A 22,614-nucleotide genomic window follows, 5' to 3' on the forward strand; every position below is an offset into this window, starting at 1 on the left:
ACTGGAACTGCGTCGTGTCTGCAAGAAGTACGTACGTGAAGTTCAGAATAAGAAATAAATGCTGACTGTGTTGAAAGTCAAGGGAGGCGGTGACGGCTTTCCGCTTTTTCGTCCACCTCCGTCAAGGGCTGAAATAAGATTACAGAGACCGCAACTTCAATGGTTTGATAAAAACGAGTTCCATTGATTACAGCTGTAGCGTATGTGTGTGTGTTTGTTTTCTTGTTGCCATTACAGTTTTTGAAGTTCGAATAAAATTCGTTCTTCTGTATGTTCTGGTATCATTGCTCCAAGTTCGGGTAGTTACGAATGAGAAAAAGGTGTCCTCTCATTTTTTTTTTTTTAAGTTTAGTCTTGTTATTCGTTAATTTGCACATGGGAATGGACCGCTTTAATGAACCTTCGAAGGCATTGTTCAGACACGTTAATGGGACAGTCAGCAGCCTCTGCGGTACTACCGGGAGCCGGTACTGTTTATTTCTTAGTTTTATTTTGTGTCTGTGTTCATTTGGAGCCGAGTGTGCATGCGGAAGTGTAAAATATGAAGAGGTATAGGTGTAGCTGCTTTGTAGAACAAGAAGCGAGCGCGAGTGAAGTCGTCAAGCGGCTGTCACTCGTGTTCGTGTTCGTTTTCTTTTTTTTTTTTTTGTTTCAAGCTTTCTGAGGTGAATTTGGGCAATTAAAACAACACAGTTGTGCTCGGACCGAGCCAAGTCGCATGTCTAAGTACCGATGTCGAAGCTAGAGCAATATTGAAACCGAAGAACTGCAGGAAAAGCATAGCTTCCAACCTCCAAAGTGTAGCCGTTGGTAATTAAGAAAAGGAAAAGCAGCAACTTGAGCAGAAGCTTGGAGATGGGGTGGGTATCAGCAGTCAGCACATGCTAATGAATTGACGCCCTGGTGCCTCCAAGTCACACTTTTTCCTCACACTTTTTTGTCCGCACACCCTCTGATGTGACATAGACTGTCCACAACAAAGTGGCTGTACAAGGGTAGACGTGCAGGCTAGTTGGTGAACCATGATTCTTTAAAACAGCGCAAAAGACAGGGACACAGATAGAAAAGACACACACACCGCTGTGACCACTATGAATGTTGTAGACTATGAAAACAGTAAACAATAAACCTAGACACCTGCTGCTCTGTTGCCATGGCATCATATTGCAGGGTATGTTGTGGTTGATATAAATGAGTTAAGCAACTGCACATGGGCCTCATGCCCATGAATAATGGCCCCACTGTTAATGTGTGTCCTGTTATATATGTTGACACATATAAATAACAGCGTGACAGACGGGACATTAAGAAAGAGACGCAAAACATGAGCGATCATGTTTTGTCCCTCTGTTATTTATACGTGTCATGAACCAACTGGCTCAGCTAATTCCACTTCTGTATATATATTGGTACAGAGCTTGTGGCTTGGTTCAGATGCATTGCACACTACCTACCGCAGTGGCTTAGTGGCTATGGTGTTTGGTTGCTGAGAAACGGGATTAAATTGTGAGTGTGGGAGCTGCATTTCAATGGAGGCTATAGTCGGATACAATTAAAGAACGAAGCAGCAGGTACTCCTCTAAGGAGGCCCTTCGGCCAGTGGCATGGACCGATTTTCATGAAGCCGTGGTTAACCTAGTGAAGCCGTGGTTGTTGCCCATTCATCTGCCACACTCTGCCTCAGTGGTTACGGCGCTCGGCTGCTGGCCCGAAAGATGCGGGTTCGATCCTGGCCGCGGCGGCTGAATTTCGATGGAGGCGAAATTCTAGAGGCCCATGTACTGTGTGATGTCAGTGCACGTTAAAGAACCCCAGTTGGTCGAAATTTCCGGAGCCCATCACTATGGCGCACCTCATAGCCTTAGTAGCTTTGAGGCGTTAACCCCAAATAAACCAAACCAAACATTGAGGAAAAAAAAGGACAGAAAAGTTTATTAGCTGCGTGAAGCTTGTTCTACTTTTTCATGCCACTGAACCTAGTTTTTTATGCTCATTACTTTTTTTCATGTCCCCAAAACTGTGTTTGACACAGACGCATCTTTGGAAATTCTACAGTCTACAGATGTGTTGATTCAGACCTGAGTAGCAGGAGCAGTGTCAGGTGGGCTTTGGCTTTTCTTTTTAAGTGCTGGACACCGCCGCGGTGGCTCAGTGCTTATGGTGCTCGGCTGCTGACCCGAAAGACGCGGGTTCGATCCCGGCCGCGGCGGTTGAATTTCTTTGGAGGAGAAATTCTAGAGGCCCGTGCACTGTGCGATGCCAGTGCACGTTAAAGAACCCCAGGTGGTTGAAATTTCCGGAGTCCTCCACTACGGCGTCTCTCATAGCCTTAGTCGCTTTGGGACGTTAAACCCCATAAACCAACCAAACTTTTTAAGTGCTGGCATTACCTGTGGAGTATGTACGCTGCAGCAGCTTGTATGACAAAGGAGATTGGTGCATTAATGAAAAGGTTTACTACAATATAAAGTTGACACCCCATCGTAATGAACAAAGAGGAAGGTCTATTTCTCTACCTCAGACTGGCGTCTGAAAACAGGTGATTGCAGGGACAGCAGAGAGTCTTTCTCCTTCATTTTATGGTTCGGAGGGCACTCCACTGCTTTGACTGGATGCTGAAGTAACCTGAGAGCACCCAAATGCACACATGGCCATTCATTTAGTTGTTCTACTCACCATTCATCAAAGAGGGGTTTGTAGGTGCTTATTGGGTTGAGTGTGCGGGCCGAGGGTTTGCACAATCTCTTCTCTTTGCTTTATGCCTCTGTCAGTAAAGTACTCGAGAAAGGCCTGTGCTCCGCTGGATGCTACTGCAGCTAGGAAGCCTATATACATAGGTGCAGTCTTTTTCTAAAATATACGGCCCAAGCAATTTTCTTCTGGGCCATTGTAGCAAGGCTCATCTCGCACCATCAGCGGTCAGAATCTCTTGAAGGTGAGAGGAACTCTTGTCCTCCCACCTCTGAAGCTCAGGGCTGCGAAATGTACTAAAAAACCACCCTGCATGGCTTGGAAGCATACCCCTTGGGCCGTGTATTTTTCACAAAGGCTCATACTTCTGATGAAATGCATCTCTGTGGGCTCCATAGTTGCCAAGTAGCCTTTTCATGTAAATGCTTTGTGTCGCATATTGGAGCACTGTGCTAGTGAAAATTAATGATGTAACTTATGGTTTGCAGGTGTTTTAAGAGGTGTTGCCATCAGTCGCATAATAAACCTGAATAAGTTCCTCTAACTTCCAGCATGCCAGTTGGAAGAAGAGCTTTTAGTACAGCAAGCTGCAAATTCCAATTTGATTCTACTAACGTATTGTGTTGGTAGGAATTCCGTTAGTATATTTGAAAGAAAGGCAAGGGCTGTTGAGGGCTTCTTTTCTTCTTGTCAGGTTTGCAGTTCCAACAAAGTCAATTCCTGGACAAACTGATGAATATCATTAGTGTTTGGTTTAAAGGGGAGGATACTGAAAAAAGATTTTTTGCACTGACGATCTTAGCCCAAATGGTGCCCGTGGCAGAGATTGAGTAGAACAATACTGTTTTTTAGCAGAAATTAATGGAAAGCAATTATTTTAATCAGTATTTCTCAGACTGTGACATTCAGCGGCTGCCTCCCAAAGTTTCGACAATTTGGGATGTGACGTCACTCCTACAAGGTTCTCCCCTGCCCATCACCAGCCATACATCCATTCAGGCCTCACAGATAAAAGTGTTTTATGTGCTGTTGCTTTATTGTGCAATCCGCTATGTTCAGCTGTCTTGTGTTCACACCTCAAGATCCTCATTCTACATCTCACGATTTTCTACTGCGATATGTGAAGCAGCTGACACAGCACGGAATGCCAAGGCACTGCTGCGTGCGCGGTTGGGGAAATAGTATTGTTGTGTCACTCTTTTCGGGAAGATGAGAAGCTGCACAGATTCTGGATTTGCCCAGTGTAACCATCATATGGAACATGAATGCCTTCAAGGTGTGATATTTTTTGCTTCGACCACTTTGTGGACATCATTTATAGGAGAATCCTGGTGTTGCTGTGGGTTCTAGGCATGTCAATGAAAAGGCAGTGCCCTCTGTTTTCTGTAGCAAACGTTAACAAGAAAGCGTCCATGATGCATTTAAGAAGAGAAGGCGAAAAGAACTTCATGTTTTTACACTAAATTGGTTGGTCGGGAGGCTTTCTTTGCTTGCCATGGTATATCCAACAATTTTGGAGCAGCGTACCATGAGAATGTTCATTGTGCACATGGGGCTTGTGCACATTCACACACAAAGTTGCGATGCAGTGAACTACACAAAATTTAAGCTGCTAGAGTTAATAAACAAACATGCACATCACAACGCAGCAGATATCTACAAGAAAGGAGCCGATGAGCTTGCTAAGAGGCTGACAGAAGGAGCAACAAAAGTGGTTTGATTTGGTTTGGTTTATGCGGTTTTATGTTCCAAGGTGACTCAGGCTATGAGAGATGCTGTAGTGGAAGGCTCAGGGTAATTTCGACCACCTCCTGGGGTTCTTTTATGTACACTGACATCGCACAGTACATGGGCCTCTAGCATTTCGCCACAATCGAAGTGCAACTGCCGCGGCTGGGATCTAACCCGTGTCTTTTGGGTCAGCAGCCGAGCACCATAACCACTGAGCCACTGCGGCCCCAAAAATGGCGGCTGCGGGTTGTTGCCACATGTGCATATGTAGAGAATGCATGGTAGTCTTGTGCAGGAATATTTTAAAATGTGCTGAAACCTGGTTTAGTGCAAAAAAAGAACAAAACTTGTTACTGTTGCTAAAGGCTGTTTCAAAATTATCGCACGCCATTCACTAATAGTGCATGCTTACTGAGAGCAAGAGTATTCCCCTCAGTGGTCAAGGGAGATCGGTGAACTCCCTACACTAAGAACTCCTTTTAATTTCTTTGCTTCAAGGACTGCCATGTGATAGCAGGCATATTTTCCTGGGGTAAAGGCCCTCTGAGATTAAGGGAGTTCAACGTGGCCATGTGACAAGGGTATTAACACTCAGGTTGCTCCTGAGTCTTTGCTGCTTGGTAGCTTTGTTATCCTGTGTTTATTCCCTGAGTCGCTGTCTGGTTTCAGTTTGTTCCCCTCTGAAACTATTCCGTCCCAAGTGGAAATTTCGCTAGTGGGGCCACTTAAAGTGGGTTATTGGACAGGGACCTCCTGCAAAAGGAACCACTTAACAAAAGGGACCATTTTACTAAAGGGACCACTTCCCATTGAAAAAAAAAACCATTGGAAATTCCAATTGGAACCATTCAGATATTTCAGTTGGTGCCAATTGGATTTTCAAATTGGTTCCAATAGTGTTTTTAATCCACCAGTTGGACCTAACTGGACCAAACCAACAGGGCCAGTTAGGTCCCAGGCAGTGATTGAATTCAGCAAATATTAATAAAATGTTCCTCGATTGCAATCAATGGGATGAATATTTCTACAACTTACATATTATTAATGTGCAAAAGGAAATGGTTTTGTGAAGACTGCAGGGCGACACTCTCCCTGGTGGCTTTTTTTGCTGCAGAATTGAAACTGAGAATTGCATATGCTTTCATGGAAATCAAGACAACACACAAGCATACCTTGCACACAAGACACACATAAGTCAAAAACAATATAATGGCATTAGCTCAATGTATATTTACGCAGAACACATTGCTGCTCCCATTACACCATTTATGAGACTCATACTCGGGCTAATGGTGCTTGTCCATTGAGCGCATTTATTTTATATAATTTTGACTGCAGTGATTGTGCAAATAATAAATACTGTGTAGTTGGTAAAGCTGCTCACAGCTCTTATTATAAGAACCATATTAGTTCTGCTTTGTTTGTCGAATATGCAAATGTTCAAATGGATATATTGGGTGCAGTACAATTGTCAGACCAGACTTAAGCATTGACCTATAACAGAAGTGATTAAGTTCCCCAATTAGCCGGTTGAGCATTCATAGTTGGTTGCACATCCCTATGCAAAAGCTCAATGCTTAACAAAGTGCTCATCTATTTCAGCTATATGTCATCAAGTGGCCCTACTTGATGCCCAGCTGTGGGGTCCAACTTTGCAAACCACTTGAACTCCAAATGATCGCAAATGGATCTTGCTGAGACCACCTGCTTTCGTGTGCATGGAACTGTTCATAAAAAACAGCAAAACGTTGAGGCGGCATATGAGTGTCAAGCGTTAGCAATATTGAATGAATATTATGTCATTAGCTATCATTCACCCCCCCCCCCCCCCCCCCTCCTGCGGGCATGCTCCTTGGCAAGGATACGGAGTACATTATAGAGGGGAATAGCAATTCACAGCAATATAGAGGATAAAAAAAGGTAAGGGGCCGAAGTCCTTGAGGAACCCCAGAACCAAGTGGTACAGTAGAGGAATCAGCGTCATTAATGGTGACAAATTTAGCAGAAGAAGGAAATCCACGGATCCAGTTAAGAACTGCAGGGTCAATGTTAAGCACACTTAGTTTATGTAATAGCAGGGAGTTATTAACTTCATCGAATGCTTTAGCAAAGTCAAGAAATATGCAGTCAGATGAAGAAGTAGAGGCCAAATAGAAGTGGAAGTAGTAAGTGAAGGAAAGGAGTTGAATGTCACAAGAGAAAAACTTTCTGAAGCCATGCTCGTTTAGAGAGAAGAAATTGTTATCCTCCAGAAAATTAACAAGATGTGTAAATATGTGTACCATTATTTTGCGTCCTATTGATCTCAAAGATATGGGTGAATGGTTAGATGGATTCTGTTTATCTCCAGCTTTATGTACTGGTATGAGCACAGCAGTGTTCCAGTCTTCAGTAGTACACCATGATGATACGATTGTGAGAATATGCATTTCAAAATGATATTACTATACTTTTTAGCATTCCATATAAATTTGTCGCTTATACCATCGATTCCGCTAGATGATGTTAGTTTCAAATCAATAATCGGTGTGATGCCTTGCAAGTCGAACATGGTTGGATCCATCGTGAAATGATTGCTCAGTTGGAATCAGGACGTTGGATAACATTGGATGAAGGAGGAAACGACTTAACGAAAGTATCATTTAGTACAGTAGGACAGAGGTGGTAGGGAGCAGGTTCGCCGGTGAGTGCAATAACGACACTTTATTAGTGTTTCCAGGCTTTATTATGTTGCAGAAGCGTTTTGGATTAGTCTTCAGAATGTTCAGGAGGTTTACTTTAAAGAAGATAGATTAATAGACTTCAGTGGTCGTTAATATGCTAAAGCAGCGACATCGCTCTTTCTCGTCGCCCGTGTGAATGTGTCAGTTCGTAGATGTACAGCCCCCCCCTCCCCCCCCCCCCTCTTTCTACGGCGCATGCGCACAGCTGTTGCAACTCGATTTCGCCGGCACGGCACAGGCTCCTCTTGTGACGTCACGCCAGATGGCTATGCAACGGCTCAAGGTCACGGTGCGGCCACGGCGAAACGGCGAGACGCGCGTAATATAGCTCTAGCTACAAAAAGCGGGAAGCTCGGAAATAGAATGGAATCGGTACAAATTTGTTGCATTACACCAGCCTAAGAGTCGCGATGGCTTGTATCCAAGGCCGCACTGTCGGGCGAAAGTGCGCGTTGTTCGTGCAATGTGTCAGCAGCTTATCTTGGCCGGCATTCCAGACGACGTGGGGGTGCGGTCATCCAGAGTTTCTGTATCGTACTAGTCAAGAAATTCCGAATTGAAACACGGGAATGTCCAGCGGCCAGTTTCTGGAGGTTAGCAGACGACGCTCACACTCCTTCAACGAAGGTCTCCATCGTGCTCCACGTTCACCTGCGACGCGACCGCGGAGTCTGCAGCGACAGCACGAGTGAAACTACGCGGCGAAGGCTGAATCGACGATGACATATTTGGGATGTTTACAGGAGCCTTCTTCAGGCCGGAAAAGACGCATGGGATGACTTGTCACTCGACAAACGTTTGTTAGTTTTATTAGACGTTCTAGCTCTGAGCACCGCTCTGAACGCAACGCGCAGTTCGTTGGAATAATGTAGGCGACTGTGCTAACATGTACTACGTACAATATCTGCGTGCGAAATTTAGATTAGTCTTGCCGTACCTTTTCATCGTGCAACGAACACTTTCAAATAATTTTCTCCTCTCGTTTTGCTTACAGCATTTGTTAAGTTACGTTTGAACATGGCCTAGCCGCTTATGCTTGAACAGAGCATGTAATTGCCATGTCTGAGATGTCACAGACATACTGAAAATTCGGTAACAGTAGAAACATCGCGCGAAAGCTTCCCTAGTTGTGCTACGCTACGCTACGCTACGCAATCTACTGCGGGAATCTAAGCCGCCGTGGTTCACTGAGTAAACACGCCGCGCTTGCCAGCCCTCTCCCTTACGTGCATAACCGCCCCTTCCACCGCAGTGCCCTCGGCGCATTCCAGTGTGGAATACGAGGCGCTAATGAACACATGTCTGGTAGTAGTGGGTTCGAATCTCTTGTGTACATATTTTTTTTTTTTCGTTTTTGCTGCTGTTCTTGCCTTTTTCATTTTTCCCCCTGAAAGCCATTGGTAGCACCAAGTCTGAATAATAATGTAATGGCCGAGGAGAAGGTACCATCTTTTCAAAAAATAGGGCCCTTGCCGAAAGTAACCAAGCAACGGGGTTTGTTCCGGAGCCGTGTGCTTGCCGCTGCTGGTTTTTTTTCGCCGAGTATGCAGTCTTATTCGATTTATTGAATATTGTGTTTGTACTCAGGTACTCATTACTTTTATTTCTTTTTCCCTTCGCCGAACCTAAAGTATGTATACTCGCGTACTGTCAGAAAAGAGGGTTTTTATGTATTTATCTATATTTTGTGATATAAAGGTCTGTCGTGTACACATGAAAGCTGCATGGAGGAATGCATTATCCCTGTTCAGAGTCTGATGAAGGAGTGAAAGAACTTGCATTCTGGTTTGCTGCCTGTGAATCTGTCTGCTGCGGAATGCATTTCGTTCAAACGGAATCAAAGACGTACTCAGGCTGTGAACCTAATGCACGTCGCACGCCCGAGCGAGGAGAGATGGAGAGGATAGAAGAAAGCAAGCACGCCGTAACGCAGCGGCTGTGGCTCGTGCCGCCAGCAGTGGTGATGATGAATATCGTTGTCGTTGGTGACGATGATGGGTGCTTTGATGATGATGATGATGCATAAGTCGTTTTCTAAATTGGCTTGGATGGTGGATTTTCGCTGTATAACAGCTTATGACATGAGTGAAAACAGCGCGAAAGAAGCCCGAAGGCGAAACGAAGAAGGGACAGGAAAGAGCGGAAAGAGCTCTTTCCTGTCCCTTCTTCGTTTCGCCTTCGGGCTTCTTTCGCGCTGTTTTCACTCATGTCACAATGAACCAACTAGCCCAGCAAAAAGTTCTGCCTTATAACAGCTTCATTACACCGTAAAAGTTATTCAGGTGTAATTAGAGACTTAACAAAATGATATCATCAGACAGTGCTTACGATAGAAGCCGAGATTCGTTGAAGCTGAGGAAAGCACAGTGAGAATCCTTTCAATGAATGGAGGGCCGCCGCGGTGGCTCAGTGGATATGGCGCTCGGCTGGTGACCCGAAAAACGCGGGTTCGATCCCGGCCGCGGCGGTCGAATTTCGATGGAGGCGAAATACATAGAGGCCCGTGTACTGTGTGGTGTCAGTGCCAGACACCTTTAGAGAGTGTGGGGGTAGCGGTCTCGGGCACAAAGGAGATGCCCTCGACTCAGCGTGCCAAGCGCAGAGACCAGCTACCAAGTGACAAGAGGTTTGATCGTTTGGTGCCCTGCTTTCGCCGGTCGCAAGCCAGAGAATGGGTCGGAGCCAAAGGTTCACAAACAAAACAAACTTTATACAGCAAAGAGACGATACAGAGGATTTCACAATCACTCGTACGAGCACATACAGAGAGATTAACAAAACAATGCATTGCTTGCAAAGTTACACGTGAGAGAGATTACAATACAAAAGAATTATTGCACCTAAAGTGCACTAACACCAGAGAGGCAAACAAACAAAACACAGTTTGTTCACCGGGCACTGCGACAGTCCGACGACCAGAGGCGGCTCGGGCTGACCGACAGCTGTTAACGTCCACGTGACGTCACGGCGCCATGTTAGGGTACTGTGGCTAGCTTCCACAGTGTACGCGGGAACCGGTTCGTGATGGGAGGGTTAACAAAACGGTGAGGCTTTCGCTGCGCTTTCGGTACCCAGAGATGGCGGCCGCTGTGATGTCGGTGAAAACTATGTCTCTTAGTTCTTCGCGCCAAGGCAGGCGCGCACATACACACTGTATCGGCTGTGAAATCGCCTTCTCGCGCCGGGCGCGTGTCCCCATTGGTTCGGCGCTGAGACTGGCTTCGAGATCTTTGTCTGGCGCCGCCGACGCGCGACTGAAGAGGGAGAGGGCATCACTTAGCACACTCAAGGCTACGCCCTGTCCGTCAGCATCGAGTAGAAACGACTCCGACATTCCAAAAAATTCGACGACATGGGCTGACGCAATTTCTTGGCGCCGCGCCGGCAAGCAATGCTGGAGAGGGAAGCAACACACACAAGGCCAGGCGCTCTCCCGGGTTTCGTTCTCCCCTGTTCTCGCGGCGCAGTTTTTGTTTCTTTTTTTCTACAAGGCTCTGAATTTTGTGACATCCTCATTAGGGCGTCGTCATAGCCTGAGTCGCTAAGGGACGTTAAAACCCCACAAGCTTTTCTATGACTATTGCTTATTTCATAGGCATGTCCCTACGAACTCCTCCTTACCGTTGTCTGCTCAATTCCCAGATAGTGATGAGGTTTAAAATTTCACAGATACAAATTACAGCCCCGTATATGTATTTTTGTTTTCAGTTTATTGTGAGAACTGAAAGTTCGGACGCTTATCGAAGGTTTTCTGCCCAAAAACTGTGGATATGAAACTGCGTGGAGCAGTCGTTCTCCATTAATTTATGGAGACAACGGGCCCTTCGGGCAAATTCGAAGGATGCTAGCTTTACGCAGGCTTGCTTTGGCTTCGCTCATTCAGTCGCACTGTCCAGTGGGCTTCTCGCAGAAGCATGCGTGCGGCGTCAAGGCCATCGCGCTGCGAGAGTGCCTCATGTCACCTTGATATTGGCGCAGAGCTTTGTATATTAATTTATTTGTTCAAGCGATAAAGCCGCGTGCCGGCGGCATTAAGCATGAACAAATAAACATTACAAAACTTTGTGGTTTCAATCATCGAACGGATGTTGTTACTGTCGACAACATGGCAGTCGACAGCGCAACGCAAGCTATTGGAACAAATATATTTTTGTTTTAATAGTGTTTCTATTTATTGGATTTAGCGATTTTATTGTTTTCAGACTTCTTGGTCATTGGCTTGTTTAAATGCGTACATTTTCGGTGTTTTAGCGTGCACACACAGATGCGTGTTCGTGTGAATTCTACCATTAGACGTGGTTACCGGGGAAAGGGAGAATCATCGTGTATACTTCACCTCACAAGTTATTTGCAGCTCTGTGAAAGGTAGAACTCCCTCGTCCAATCAGGACCAAGGAAGACAACAAATAGTCCCTCACGTGAATATTTAGAGCAGCGTTGTGACTATTTTTAAGCAATTATTGCAGTAATTGAAAAGGTAGTCAGGATGGTGCTTTTAAATTACAGCGAGTGTTTCATCCACTGGTTAAATCAGCAGAGAAAATGCGCACGAACTCAGCAGTGCAGAGGCCTGCTGCGAAGTGGTATGCCGCCGTTCGTAAACATGGCGTCCGCCGATTCTCCTGCCTACGCTCAGCATCCGGACACTGGTGCTCTTTCCTGCCCAGGGATGGAGCGACCAGTCGCGGGCTGAGGGGAAGAGAAACACGTTTTGCAGCGCACGCCGGTCTAGCTCATATCGCCGGAGCCTTCACAGCGCTGCAAACGACTTGAGGTGACTGTGGTTGATTCGTGCGTGCTGTCTATCAGTGTATCAAATAAGTGTCACCCTGTACTATGTCTTCTCTGAAGATATGACAATAAAATTCAGATGGTAGTTGGCGCCTTCTCAGTCCGCATGTTTTCCGTCCCCGTCTTTAGAGAAATTCCTGCGTGATTGGATTGAGTGGGCAGGAGATGGGGGCTTGAGTGGAGTTGTTATGGGACGATTGCAACCGAAAGCATGCGCTGGTTAAATCCTAACGACGTGCAGCAACAAAAAAACAACACGAGGTCAAAACGTAGCCCATGATTTGAACCCATGTTTACTTTACTGTATGCATATACAGGGTCTGTTCTGAAAGTAGTAGGACTGGTTTTTTCCTTGGCGAACGGGCGGACGAGAGGTGGTCTGCGCATGCAGGATCGTTGAAGGGGGATATTGGGAATGCTGGGGAAAATTGGCAGTAGGCTCTCGGCCGTTGAAGAGAGGAGGTCGCTTGTACTGTGAACCCCTGTCGAAACGTCTCGTCACGCAGAATCGTCGAGCGTTTACTCGATCAGCGATACGCGATCAAATTTTGAGTAAATCTTGGTAAAACGGGCAAAGAGACTCACAACGTGATTAAGGAGGCCTACGGTGATGCTTCCATGGGTAGATCAGGTGTTTTTTGAGTGGCACAAGCCTTTCCGAGAAGGTAAGGAAAGAGTGGAGGAAGGCGACCGCTCCAGACGCCCTTCGACCAGCAAGACCAACGAAAATGTGTAGCGAGTGAAACATTTACTTGACAGTGATCGTAGAATGAGTATCAGAATGATTGCTGATGACTTGAGCATTCCTCAAACCCAAGTTTTTGAGATCGTGACAGAAAACTTATCCATGAGGAAAGCGTGCGCGAAGTTGGTGCCGGGAGTGTTGTCAGAGGAGAAAAAGGCCAACCGGTAGGATCTTCTTCATCATGTGAATGAGGACCCCGATTTTTTGCCCAGCACAAGGCGGCAACGCTGCCTCAGCCCCCTATACAGCCTCGACTTGGCCCCGCCAGACTTTTTTCTATTCCCGAGAATAAAATCGACGCTCGAGGGGAAACATCACGGATCGGTAGAGGTGGTTCAACAGGCCGTGACGAGGGAGCTAAACAGCATTCCGGTCCAGGCGTTCCTGGAGGCGTACGAAAACTGTAAAACTCATGGGCAGCGGCGTGTAGGTGCGGAAGGGTGCTACCTTAAAAAATTGTGATCGTTTGTACTATTCTCTTGAATAAATTTTGTTTAAAAAAATGAGTCCTACTACTTTCAGAACAGACCATGTATGTATGTCAAGCCTGTGAGAATTCTTCAGCCGAGACAGCGCGCTTGCTTGTGGCGCGCGGTGGTTGGACGGAAGGAAGCGAGTAGGCTAACAGCCTCGACCTCCCTTGCAGAACCTCGCTCCGCCTGTGACGATTTTCCTGTGACCGACTTTTCCGAGGTTGCGCGTTTTGTTTTCTGCGCATCAGCTGGCACGCGTGGTGCATTTTCTATCCCACAGCAGGTGAATTGCGGGCGTTCATTTGAGGCCGAAAAGAAAACAAAGGCAAGGTGTCTTGCTTCTATTCGCCAAATAAATATATGTGTATGGGAAAACATTTCGCAGTCTGACTGTTGCTTTCAGGCTGCCTGTTTTGAGCGCGACGGAATCGCAGCGTGAGGGAATGGAGCGAGTTATTTATTTTGAATGGTCGTCCTTAGCTGAGTGTAGCGTGAGCAGAGCTGAACTTCGCATTTGATCATCTTGCGAACGCATCGATATTATGGAGCATTTTCACTGGTCATGTTTTGTCACCAAGCTGTTTTGATTCCGTGCTCAGCGTGTCATGGGAAAACAGCAGCGCCGCCCGAGGCTGCGGACTTTCCCACACTGACACGCCCTCTCTTGTACTCCGGCGCATAGTGCACAGACAGACTACTGTGTACAGCTGCCTTACCTACCCCGCCTGGCATGGACCAGATCGGCGCGGACGCCAACGCCGATCCGCTTCTCCCAGAACCAGGCGGCACAGGGCTCACCTGAGCGTGTTTCCCTCGTCTGGCCGGCCGTCTAGAAGGGAATCCGACAGGTCCTGGACGTATATCGCCCCCGGACGCTGCCTCGTTATCCTGATTTGAACATGTCATCGGAATGCTACCGCGACGTGCTCAGCCTCGCTTCTCACCCCTCCTGCTCGACAGATACTGTTCCACATTATTCTTTCCGTCTTGTCTCGGCTTGCAGGAAACAGCACAGAGTGGTTGTGTTTTCCTTCCTGTGATAACCGCATTTACCACCACCGTAAGAGCTCTTGCGTAGTCCTTACTGAACTGCACGCGTTCGCGCTGCGCTCCCCACTGCGGTTGGCCGCGCTGGCAGTCATGCGTCTGACCACTGCCGTAGCGCTGCCGTGTGCGTGCGTGTGCGTACACATGCGCCCGCTTTAATCGGAGCGTTCGGGAACGAAGTGCGAAAGACCGCGCTAATTTGCGCGAATTTTTCGGGCAAGCTCGAAGGAAGCGAAACGCGACAGCTGATGTGGCCTGCCCTCTGCGAGGCGTCTCGATCCGAAAACTCCGCCGCGAGTAAAGAAGAAAAAAAAATGATGTGAGGGTGGGGGGGGGGGGGGGGGGGGGGGGAGAGTTGTGTTCACCTCGGCCTCCCTCTAGAAGTGAAGTATCCTCTCCTCGGAGTTCAAACACTGCAGGGAAATCGCGGTGCACCGCTGTATTCGCGCTTGGTGTCTTTCGCCGGAAGTGCGTCACACTGTTTTACAGGGCAGGCGCCACGCACTAAGCGCTTTGGGAGCCGGGGCCGTATTCCATAAGTTGTCCATTTTAAAATGGTCATTTCGCTTCCGCCTTGTTCTCTGTCATTGACGTCATTCCATGCTAAACGCACCAATCTTTGCGCTCGACCCTCTTTGATTTCGTTCAAAAAATTTTTGGCTTTTTATTGAACCGCCGAAAGCAATTTCCCTTACCATCTGTAGCGGGGGAAAAAAATTTTCCCGTCATGTGACAGCCCTTTGAATTTTCCAGACTAGTGCAGAACTAGGTCTCCATAAAAAATTCATAATAAAATGCTTATTTCCTTTATGCCCTCCAAATTTTTTGTGGACCATGTATATGGGTTGCGTTATTTTAGCATGTGTCAAGGCATTGCCTGCCCAAGGTGTCTCTGTGTTTCGTAGTTCGTTTTTTTTTAGCTCAAAACGATCCATTTTGGAACTTTTTTTAAAAACTTCCACGCGACATTCGTGAGCAATATAAAACTTTTTGCTGGCTCATCATAATAGTGTACTACATGGCAAAGATGTTTACACTAAATATAAGAATAACGTTCTGAAAAAAAAAAATGCCTAAGTTGCAAAAAAATGCATCGTGCTGGCTGCGTATTCAGACGAAAATATTATACTGAGATGCTCACTGCAATAGCTCGTTTTATTATAATTTTCTTCAGCAATTTTTATCTAGATTATTTTTGTTTTAGTCCAGAAAAAAAAAAAACTTGAAGTTGAGCGCCGCAGCGCCGGGTCATAGTTGCCCCGTGCTGTCGCTTCACTGCAGAACAAATATAAAAAGTAGAGGGGCGCGGAGGCGAGAGGGAGTTGAGAGTTGAGTTGAGATGCTGTAAGCTACAGGTGGGGTTAGCCTTGCGGTTCGGAGGCGTGATTCCGGTCTCCCCAGGTGATCATATTCGCTTTTGTGGATGTACCCTCGAATTACTTTAACACAGCACGCGAAAAGCGAGACGCCGGCTTTGCTCAAAGCGGATGTGCAACGCCTAAGAACTTGAGGGCACGGAGAGAGAGCAGGCCACGGTGTACGAGTAGGTTACGCCGTGGAACAGTCTGATCAGCGCCGAGGTTGTGTTCTGCAGTGAAGTGGCAGCACGGGGCAACTATGACCCGGCGCTGTGGCGCTCAACTTCAACATTTTTTTTTTCTAAACACACAAAAAAATACCCCAATAAAAATTCCTGAGCACAATTATAATAAAACGAGGTGTAAGCGGAATAGTAATATGCAGTGAGCTCAGTATAATATTTCCTTCTGAATACGCAGTCCAATGCACTGTTTTGCAACGTTGGCATTTTTTTTTTCTGAACGTTATTCAGTTTAATTTTAGTGTAAACATTCTTTTTCCATGTAGTGCATGTTATGGCGAGCCAGTGGAAAGTTTTATATTACTCACGAATGTTGCGTGGACGTTTTTTTTTAAAAGTTACAAACTGGAGCGTTTTGCGCTAAAAAAAAAAACGAACTACGAAACACTCAAAAACCTTGTGCAGGCAATGTCTTGACGCATGCTAGAATAATACAACCCATATACATTGTCCACAAAAAATTTGGAGGGCGGAAATGAAGTAAACATTTTATTATGAAATTTTTATGGAGACATAGTTTTGCACTAGTCTGGAAAATTAAAAAGGCTGTCGCATGACGGGATTTGTTTTTTTTTCCTGCTAGAGGTTGCTTTTAATGGCTCAATAAAAAGCCGCAAATTTTTTGAACGAAATCGAAGAGGGTCGCGCGCAAACATTGGTGCGTTTGGCATGGAACGACCCATTGGTCACTCAGGTATACACCGGCGGCTTTCGAGCGTCTGTGGAAAGCGACCCGGCCATTGGCTGGTTGGCGACCAGACCTCGCCATTGGCTGCACATCTCAGCCAATGGCAGCCAGCGGACAGGTCCGGTCGCCTTCTGTTGAGAGAGCGCTGCGATGCACCTCGACAATGGCTGCATATCGCAGTCATTGCCAGCCAATCGTAAGCCTCGGTCGCCAACCACCCAACGGCCGGTTGGCTTGCCACAAGCGCTCGAAAGCCACGGGTATATCTCAGAGACCACTGACAGAGGACCAGACGGACCCGAAATGGCCTCTTTAAAATGGAAAGCTTATAGAACACGGCCCCTGGTGCGTCAGACGTCAGGACCCTCTTAAAAAAAGTCCCTTTTGCTAATTGTTAAGCCAGCTTCACTGCAGTGTTTCCTGCCCACCTAATGGCGAAGAAGCGTTTTTTTTTTTTTTAACGCAGGATGTAGGGGTGCAGTTCGGCCGTTTTATGACTTTGAAAGTATCGAAGTCATTTCTGTGATGACACCTGCTCTGCCAAGCGCCGGCATGCGGAGCGCAGTGAAACCGACTTATTCGGCAGAGATAGGGTGCCCCACTGTGCACCCCTCCCCCCCTTGCACCCCACCCCACCCCTCCTGGCGCGCGCATCACGGCACCTAGGCAGAGGGGGTGGGAAGTGCTACCATCCATCGGGTGCTACTTGATCTTGAATGAACATGTGCTCCGCGAGCGCTGACTTGCTTCCGCGCTGTGAGGCGGTTGCTTGCCGGGCAGTGTTCCGTGTGCGAGGGTGGTTTGATAAAAGTCGGGAAAATGTCTATGAGGTGGGGCCACAAATCGTATGGTGACGTCACGGCTAGCAAGTACCACTCTCAAATCTAGTTTGGGCCAGACGTCTGCGAGAGGCACGGCGTTGTTCACGTCCGATGTAAGTATGTTTGAAGTGAGCGTGCCAGCACTCGCCGCGCCAATGCAGAGAGATGATTTCGTGTATAGTGATCATAGTACAGCCGCGCTGGTGAAAGCCGATTTAGATGGACTTCATGCAGGCTGTGTACCATGGCTGAAGATGTTTATCTTGGGGTGAACGAATTTAAACTATGTTGACGCGCAGACGAAAAGCACTCTGGAGGGCCAGCTGAAGTCATCACTTCGTACGTTGTGGGGAAAAAAATCCTCGACATTGCCGAGAAGGACCGTGGAATGGAAGTGTGCAAGATCGCTGGTACTGTACGCGCGTCAAAGAGTACGCGAAATTGTGTAGGGAGGATTGCGAATGAAAAGTGTTCGCGATAGATGTCGTGACAGCTGAGTGTCGAGCCGAAACGCGCGCGAAATGACATTTGCCTGCAATATTTAACGATGCTTAATCGCAGTTCGCAGCGTTTTTTTTTTTTTTTTGCGTCGACTCGTGACCGTAGACGAATCGTGGATTGACCACAACGCCACCGAACTAGGTCAGGAGTGAAAGAATTGGACACTGTCTAGTGAAAGCGCTGTAAAGAAAAGCGAACAACATTTTGTCGGCTCGGAAGGTGGTGACCGCTATTTGTTTTTTTTTTTTTTTTGTACAGCCAAGGAACGATCCTGATCTTCTAAGTCTCCAGGATAGGCCGGAGCGTGCTGCAGTGTATGTTATTGGGCTGCTTGCTACATTACTGGGCAGGATTACGCAGAAGGAAGCCCCGTTTCACCGAAACAACGCGCCGACTTTCGCATAGACCGCCACAATGAAAAATTGCACAAATCTGTCTTCTGGTTGACTCCTCATCTCTCTTCCCCCGCCCCATGTTCAAGATTTGGCCGTGGCTAGTTTCTTGTTCGCTATCTTTAAAGTCTGGCTCGATGGCAGTAAATGATCGTGCAGCTATGATGCGATCGTCGCCGTCAGTGCATGCGTAGTTCGCAGCCGGAGCGTGTATCGGTGATATACTGTTGCGCATGGAAGATTTTCATTTCGTCTGTACATCTAACATCACGACAGGCCACTGTGCTTTCGTTCATTTGGTTCTGCCAGTGTGGGGAAGCGCGTCTTCTGCGGTAGTTTACAACTATTTATTAGGTTTTCTCATACCGATTGCGTATGGAATCGGGTTGGAATAGAATGTAAAATGCCGCCTCTATTTGTAGCTGCATTTCTGTCAGTTGCGAGTGAGTAAATATTGCGCAATTTTGCTGAGTCGGGTCGTGCGCTACATCGGCGTTCTCTGACACCGCCCAACGTTCCCGGTGTGGCCGTGTGCTCGCCGCGGAAGGAAATCAAAGCGACGAACGCGCGGGGCTCCTGGCTGAGCTAGGGCGGCAGCTTGGGCGAGGCTTTCCTTCCGGTGAGATGCACATCGCACTGTTTCCATTGTGTCCGCGTGTAATGCCCAGCAGTCGGGAGGAGATAACCACCCGCGTCGTACCCAGCGTGCGCGCGGTCCGTGGCTTCCTTCTGGTGGTTTTGGGACCTGCGCGAGGCGGCCCTCTGCCGCGCAGTCTGCTCTCGTCCACCGCATGGACCGGGGAGCCGTGGCTGCCCGGGCGTACGTGGTCAGCGTGGCCCGGATAGATTTCGTCGCTCACGTTTTGTGCGTTGGCCGGCTGATGGCTCGCCGGCTTGGTTGCTCGGTTACGTGGGCGCCAACGTGGGTGAACATGTGCACCCGCCTAGCGACCATGCGGCGCCACTAGGGTGCGCTGTGCTGCCAATTGTTGTCCAACGAGCTGAGTTGGGCTGTGGAGGACCCCATTAATCTCTGTGACCATGGAATGAGGAGAGCAGTGGCAGCATCAAAGGCTGCCATGGTGCGTAGATCACCGTCCGCTTGCGCTCGTTGCTTTGCACCTTTAATACGGCCTATAGTCAGTCACGTACAAGACAAGTGTGCTCACTCCTTCGGCTGTATCGCTGCGATCGTCGCACTGTGCGTGGCCCGCACCTCAAAGAGCCTGATGTACTAAACGCCGTGCTGCCGCAGCCTGTTTTTTCCCCGAATTACCTTACTCTGAAAAATTTTTGCATGTTCCTGCGCGTGCCTCTCGTGCCCCTTTGTTTTTCTCTGCGCGTGTTATTTTGGTGCAGTGGAATATGCGGCCACTACGTATACGTTATGCCGCGGGTGTAGTTCCTAATTCCTATCCGCTGCTCGCACTTCAATCACAGCAGGGCACCGCTTTACAATTATGATAATGCGTCCGGGATTCGATCGCGCGACCTTGGGATCAGTAGCCGAACGCCAAAGCCAGTGAGTCGCCGCAGCAGGGGTGGCGAGCGGTAGCGCGCCCGGCTTCTAACCGAAATGGAGAGTTCTAGCGTGGGGGAGACGAGCAGCCATGGACAAGCAAACTTGAAATGACGAAGCGGCGACCTACTACAGGTGGCTCCGTGAAGCCGTGAGACGACTGACACTGCGGGGATAACGCTTGTGAAGGCCCATTTGCGAAACTAGGCGACAGTAGCGAAACGGTAGTAAAGAAAGTTGGCGACAATAGAAAGCGCTCAGGACGGATCGTAGCAATGATACAGCAACGCGCAACAAAGGCACGTCCCTCGGCTCGTCTAGCATCCATTGTGCTCATCCGGACGAGCTTGTCTGCGTACTCGCGTGTCGGTGTTTTGTCTCGTTAACGATACATCTTGTAGCAGCGCGGTGGTGCCGGTACTTTTTGGTCGTCGCACGGTCATTTGAAGTTACCTTGACTGTACCGGCGTTGACGTAATCCGGTGACCCGGTATACGTATACGCTTGTGCATGTCCACTAGACCTAAGTGGGCTCGCGTTTAAATCCGGCCCGATAGTACTGTATTGCAGCAAGCAACGAAACAGCTATAGAAGGCAGCAACGGAAGTACGAACTTGTGTAGTTTGTAGCAAAAGCCATCCAGTGGCGCCACATAACATAAAATATGCGGTCACTTTTGCGTTGTCAATGCTGAAACAGAAATCATAGAAACAGTCTGCTTCATTTACACAACAAGCGACAGTATGACCATGTGTCCCCTGCACGGCCGGAGAATAGCAAAATGTACCGTCCTAGCGAGCAATAACCAGGCTGTAGTGACCGCAGAGAAAACGGGCTGGCGGCGGAGCGGTGGCACTGCGGTCGCCAGCTCTCGTCTGCTGCGAGGATAGCATGTGTGACGTGAACGTGCATCATACCTGTCCTGTGGATAATAATGATAAGCCTCCTTATAACATCGGATGCGGTAAGAGCAGCCTAGTTACATTTGGCAAAGACTGTACTTGTCCTGAACTGTGTGGACGAATCCCCGCGGATAGCGACAATGACTAAACGCGCGGCGTATGCTGAGACTGATCGTGAAGCCGTCGTCACAGTTGTGAATCGGTGCGCTCGTAGTCGCATCTTTTGTTTTGGCTTCCGTGATGGTACGCTGATTTACAACCTAATTGGACGTTATTTCATTTCATTTCATAGTCAGCATTTTACTGCGACGAATTTCGCCAGCATCAGCCCACCGGCTTGCTGAATCTTTTGCATCATTGTCCTAATTGCGTTACTTTCCAAGCTCTGAGTGCTCCATCATCGGTGTAACTGGCGTAGCGACTGTTAGATGCGCGCGTATTTTTGTGCGTGTGGGCTGAAATTTCGTGCGATAGCAATTGCGTCGTTCCATCGTAATCGTGCCTGTGAATGGCGGAATGAGTGTGATAAAACTGATGAGGGTGGAGTCGATAAGAAGGACAAAGATGATCGACAGTATACGCCCCTGCTCTTTAGGTCAGGTAGTTTGATTTTCAGCCGTGTAGCGGGGCACTCAGAAGAACCGTCGTTTCCCCTTTCGAGACCTTTTGATCTGCGGGGGTTGCTGCAAGTGCTCCACATTACGGCTCTAAAGTAAAGCGCGTTGCCCTTTTCACCAATGTTGTATCTAAATGAGGCATGGTAGAGTGAAAGCGGTTCCTTCCGATATGAAATTCGCACGGGAAGTGCTGCAGTCGGCATTCGCATTTCAAGAAATAATAGCTTGCTTTATACGCCATAAAACTGGGGGCGAGTCTCAGAGCGACGCTAGAAAGCTGCAACTGGGATATGTGCTGCTGCCGCCTGTCGTGCCTAATCTGCGAGAACGTGAATGGCGCTTGTCACCATGCAGCAGACGGCGGCCGCTTGAAGCCAGAAAAGCGTGCGCATGGGAGCAACCAGGTGTGGCAGATCGGAATTGTGTGCTTAGCGAGAAAGTATTTATTGTAGGCTGCCGTCGAACGGCTGGTAGAGGCCGAAACGTGAGTGGAACAGAGTGCGAAAGATTCAGAACGTTGTGGATCTAACGAACCGCGCAGAATGGTTGAAAAATACGTTTTAAATGGCAAAAGAAAGGTGTTATAGGCGGCGCGTGGAACTCCGGTGGAAATATCGAAAACACTGATACGACTAAAGTCGGCCAAGGCACAGTGATGTTTTCATGACAGGATGACAAGAATTGAGGCGAGCTCTATGAGCAAGGCCTGGTTGCACGTCTATAGCGTCATCAACCGCGGATTTCCTCCGCGGTTGATGACGCTCTCTGTCGGCGCGGCGTAGTATGCCGTAACGGAAAACTCTCGCCTTCTCTTGCTTGGTTGGGAGACCGTTATTCCGGTGCGCCTGAACCATTAGGAGCATGTGGTCGTTGGAGTGGGCGCTCTTAAGAACGTGCCATGTGATCGAAATAGTCGGGAGGGGGCGGCAAGGTGCGGTTTATCACAGCCGTTGTTCCTCTGCTCTGAAAGGGGGCGAAATCTATAGGGGTGCTGTAATGCAGAAACGCACTCCAAGGCTTGCAGCCCAGATTTTCCAGGCACCACTTTTGCGTCCAAACAGCAGAGCACCTGGATATACTAAAGCTCACTTGAATAACTCATTGCGGTCTAATCCGCCTCCACGCGCAAGCACACTTAGTCGGAGTTCATTTGTGTAGCAGTCCTAGCTGACCTTGATAACAGTGAAGAGCGTACACTGTATACGTGGCAGCGTAGAGGGGGAGGATATGTAATCCTTCGAGAGAAATAGCCCCGTTAAAATACATGGGCTTTTGTGGGATCTCCCCGCAAGAAGAACGGAAGAAAGGCGTGCTAATCCGCCTCCACGCGCAAGCACACTTAGTCGGAGTTCATTTGTGTAGCAGTTGCACCC

The 22,614-nt window shown here is 48.0% G+C and overlaps 1 protein-coding gene across 1 annotated transcript in view; it reads left to right on the forward strand.

Moving 5' to 3' along the window:
* The window catches only part of LOC149352602 (uncharacterized), a 390,194-nt gene that overhangs the window by 262 nt on the left and 367,318 nt on the right, over positions 1-22,614 (forward strand). The gene's annotated exons all lie outside the window — the stretch shown is intronic.

Source organism: Amblyomma mixtum, chromosome 3 (genome assembly GCF_055824585.1).
Source record: "Amblyomma mixtum isolate Tamu chromosome 3, ASM5582458v1, whole genome shotgun sequence".
Lineage (NCBI taxonomy): Eukaryota > Metazoa > Arthropoda > Arachnida > Ixodida > Ixodidae > Amblyomma > Amblyomma mixtum.